The sequence below is a fragment of the Saccopteryx leptura genome, chromosome 7 (genome assembly GCF_036850995.1).
Source record: "Saccopteryx leptura isolate mSacLep1 chromosome 7, mSacLep1_pri_phased_curated, whole genome shotgun sequence".
Lineage (NCBI taxonomy): Eukaryota > Metazoa > Chordata > Mammalia > Chiroptera > Emballonuridae > Saccopteryx > Saccopteryx leptura.
Window position 1 is genome coordinate 88,021,934 of NC_089509.1, and position 4,661 is coordinate 88,026,594.

The window sequence follows — 4,661 nt, forward strand, 5'->3', positions numbered from 1 at the left end:
AAGACTCGAGTGCCACTTACTCATCAGGTGCGCACCAGGCCGAGCGGGAACAGACTGGGTCCAGCTCGAGCCTTAGCCCGAGCCGAGCCGAGCCGAGCCGAGCCCGAGCCCGAGCCCCAGCCGAGCCCGAGCCCGAGCCCGAGCCCCAGCCGGAGCGAGGCTGCTGCCGCTCTCTCCGTGCACCCGCCGCCTTCTCTGCGGCCGCACCGCGCTGCGCAGCCCGCGGACCTGAGGGAGGGGGCGCGCCGGCGGCTCCACCCTCCTCTGCCCGCCCCCCTCGCCACCTCTTTCCTCCTGCCTCCGTCCCGGCTGTCAGCGTGGTGGCGGCTCGGAGGCGTGTACGACGGCTGCGGGGACACGCTCCCGAGGGTCTTGCACCGACTCCGGGCTGGGGAATTCCAGTCTCAACTGCGTCCCGGAAAGAGTGAGGGCTCCTGCTAATTCAGGAAGGAGTTCTACCTTCCCGATCCCATGTCCCCACTCGGAGCTGCCCACCAGCCGGCCAGTAAGGGGCTCAGGCTGGAGATGGGTCGTCCCAGTAAAGCCCACAGGCCTGGAGCACTGAGCGCCCAGGGAGGACTCTCGTAGAAGCTGCAGGATGTTCCTTTACAGCGCCGGACGCTGAGCGGACTTCAGTAAGGGGATTCCTGGTCCTCCGGTTTAGCTCCGGCCCATCCCAGCCCTCCCCCGAGGACGTATGTGATTTGGGTTGCCTGTGCAACCCTCACCCAGGCCTGGTGGAGGGAGAGCCCTGGAGGCTGCTGCAGGAAGGGGGGGCCTCAGGGATGAGACAGCCCCTCATTCCAAGCCTTGACTGGTCCTGGCACCCACTGCTCAGGAGCCCCCTGGCCAGAGAGGAAGAGAAGAACTGGAGAGTGAAGAAGAGCCCACGCTGCTGGAGACAGAGAGGGAGGCTGCTGCTCTGTCCTGCCCCTGTCCTCAGGCAGGCCCTGGGCGCCAGGACCCTGCTATGTGGACTGGTGGGAGGACAGGGTAGGAGTGGGGACTGTGGCTTTATCCACGCCCTACCTTCTTCCCCTACAACTTGCTTTTTAATGTGGGCGCTCCCTCCCATGGCTCCCAGCCTCCGAGGCAGAGCCCACTTCTGCCTGGTTCACCACGGTACCCAGAGCCTGGCCCATGCAGGGCACAGGGAATGCTGAGCTTTCTGGATGAACGCTACTGTTTGTTTCTGGAGTCTCTGCTTCCTCTGCCCTGCCCTCGCTACCTCCTCTGCTTCCCGGGTCCCTGGCCGGGGACCCCACAGAGCACCAGCACTCCCAGGCCTGCAGGGCTGGCCTGAACAGTATTTGACAGCTTAAGACTGCCATGGAGCCCCACCTGCTAGAACTGATGGCAAAGCAAGGACTCAAAGGACCCAGCGCCCCGTCCCCTCGCTGGGGCTTCTCTTCAGCCCAGCCACTGGGCCCCTGGCCCTGAGTGGCCAGCTCTGTCCCCACTGTGCCTAACCCGTGTCTGTCCACCTGTCTGTCCTCTACACCATCACTCTGCATACTCTCTGCCTCCATCTCTGGCCATCTCAGGGTCCTCGTCTGCCCCTTACCTTCTTCTTGGGTCCAGTTCTACAGAAGAGAGATGGAATTATGTAAATGCGGTGATTCCGTGGGGGAGGGGGAGGGGAGAGCAGGGCGGTGGCAAAGTGGCTCTTTGTGCTTTTAATCTGCATTATTCCCCTCAATGTTTTGTCTTCAGGAGGATAATTTTCCAGCCTTTTCGGGCTCTGATTGGTATCATTTCTCCAGCAATGACAGCTTTTATTTTCCCCGAAATGAATGCTGTGAAATTTCCAAGAAATACAAAAATGGACATGGCCTCAGGGAGCCGACTGTCTTTTGACAGGAAAGCAGAAAGGCGCAAAGGCAAACATGCTTCCTTGGGGACCCTGTGCCCACTCACAGCGGGGTGGGCGCCCAGGCCCTCAGCCCTCCTCGCCCCTCCCGCCTCCCAGCTCAGCGGTCTGAACCTCCTCCTGGCCGGGCCTCTCCGGGACCCCGCTGCCGTGCACCCATCGTCCTTTCACTGCCCCACTCCTGGCCGGCAGGCTCCAGCTCTGTGCAGCGCCGCGCCCCCTCACCCAGCCCTGAGCTCAGCAGCCGGCCCCCACCCCGGGATGGGCCCATGACCCCTGGTCCCAGTGGCCCTACACGCCCAGCAATAAGAGGGAGCAGGCCTCGTCTCCTTCGCTCCTCCGCCCCTTCTCGGGTGAGTGGAGCTCCCTCACTCTTTTTGAGGCTTCTAGAGCTCTTCCATCCTCTCCCCCAACACATACACATTGTCAAGGTGACCCCTGAGGACAAGAGAATGACTGGACACAGCAGCTTCCAGCCAAGCCCTGAGTGGGGCCCCTGGATGCCCCAGCTGGGGGCAGGGGCAGGAGCGAGAGAGCCTGGGCCAGAGCTGCCTTGGAAGGAGAGGGCCCGAGGGATACAGCAGAGGACAGCGGTTAGGGCTTCCGGTCAGCTCCGGAACCCCTCACTTGTACCCCTTCTCTGACTGTGGCCCAGCCCCCAACCCCCAGCACCCCCTGCCAGGATATGGGTGCAGAGCAGTCCCAACCCACTGGGTGTAGCAGCCCTCATGCTGATGAGCTCCTCTACTGAGCTCTAAGTGAGGTGCTGGGTGCTTCACTCCAAGGGGTGGGGGCTGCCATCATTTTAGGAGAGAGAAGGGGGGAGGGGCAGGAAGCATCAGCTCTCATGGGTGCTTGCTCAGGCTAGCCCAGGGTTTCAAACCGGTGACCTCAGCGTTCTAGGTCGACGCTTTACCCACTGCACCACCACAGGTCAGGCCTGATCAGATGCATTTGTGTGCCTCTTTGGCATGCCCATATGGAGGACTGACTGGGCCCCCATCTGCCTGCTGCCTGCCCCCTCGGGAGCTGAGCCGCAGCCCTGCCTCTGCTCTGGGAGACCGCCCAGCGCCCAGCCTGCCCAGCCAGCCCTCGCTCCCTGGCAGTGGTAGCTCTGCGGTATCTCTGTGCCCTGGAAAACATCCCCCTGCCAGCTCCCTGTCCTCTGCCCAGCCTCCCAAGGCTCTTCCCATGTTATTCACAGCACAGAATGGATTTTTAATTTGAGAAATGAAATGACTCTCCCGAGTGGCTGGAGTGGCTGGGAGGGGGTGGCGAGGGCTGGAGCCACGAGGCGGCCACTCTGGTGCTGACTCAGGCTCTGATTGGAAATCTGGGTGCCCACAGCAGACCTGGGACGCTAAAGGCCCACATACCCCACCGCCCGCCTGTGCCCTCATTCTGCCCTGTTGTGTGCACCCGGTTGCCATGACCAGAGTGGGTGAAGGGTACCCATCAGTCGCCTGAGCAGTGGACTCTGCTCCTGGCCAGGCAGAGGGCCAGGGAGGGGTGGGCCCCTGCGCTCTGCTTAATTCAGAATCTTGCGCCTCAAAGGTTCCCAGGCCTGGTCCATCTCTCCCCAAACTTGCTGGACCTCACTGGGCTGGGCTTAAGAGTCTCCCCTGTACAGACCTCTAGCTGAGCCACTCTGCTAGGTCCCAATGCCATGGGATGCGAATTCCAGCCTGGCCAGCTGTCCTGGCCTCCTCACTGGGCTCTGGCTCCTAGTAACCCCCACCCCCATTCATCATGATAGAATCCACACACCTACCATGGCCCACAAGGCAGTGGGCTCTTTCCTGTCTTTCTCTGCCCACCCCCTACCTCCTTCTCCTTTTGGTCACTCTGATCTAGTTTCAATTCCCGGAACTCAGTTGGCTCCCACACAGCTCAGGGGCTTAGCACTTACTGTTCCAGCTCCCTGGAACACCCTTGGTCCATCACCTCCTCTGTTGGCCAGTTGCCCCTCATTCCTCCTGGGATGTCAACCTCACTGCCTGGTCTGGTGAAGCCTCTGCAGACTGCAGACTTACCTTCGGTGGGCTCCTGCTACACTTCCTGCCCCTCGATCAACTGTGTAGCCCACAGACTGGCACAGACATATTCGATAGACATGGACCAATCGGACACAGCAGGGGGCGGCTTATGGCATCCTCTGTGCTAAGTATCCCCCAGGGTCAGGTTTTGCACCACGCTCAGCACCTCCAACTACACACCTGCCCAGGTGAGCATCTAGGCTCTTGTGGGAATCTCTTTTTTAAGTGTATACATACATACATACATACATACATACATACATACATACATACTGTTTGGTGCCTTGTCCCCATAGGTCTACACCAGTGTTTCCCCACACAGAGTCTTCAGCATCACTGTCCCTAACTAAAGGACACTTTGATTGGATTAACCACACCTGTCTGGTCTCCAAATCCTGAGGCCTTTCCTGGTGTCCTGCCTCTCACTTCCTCCGGGGCCCTGTCTGAGAAGGCTGTGCCCGGTGAGGGCCGTGGCCCGAGTCTGCCCTCTGGCCCCGGAGGGCGCCTGGACCTGCCTGAGCCAGAGCTCGCTGCACGCCAGTGCAGCCTTTACTGTTGCTCCTCTTCTGCCTTCGGTGCATTGGTACCGAGTCCTCGTTTCCCAGCCTCAGAACAGCTTCTCCCTTCCACCCTTCCTGCCCTGTCCTACCTACCTTGGGCTCTTATCCTCCCTTTCTTACTGGAGGAAGAGGGTCTCTCCCCCTTACACCCCCCAGCACTGCTGCATCCTGCCCATTCCTGCCCCACACCCTCTC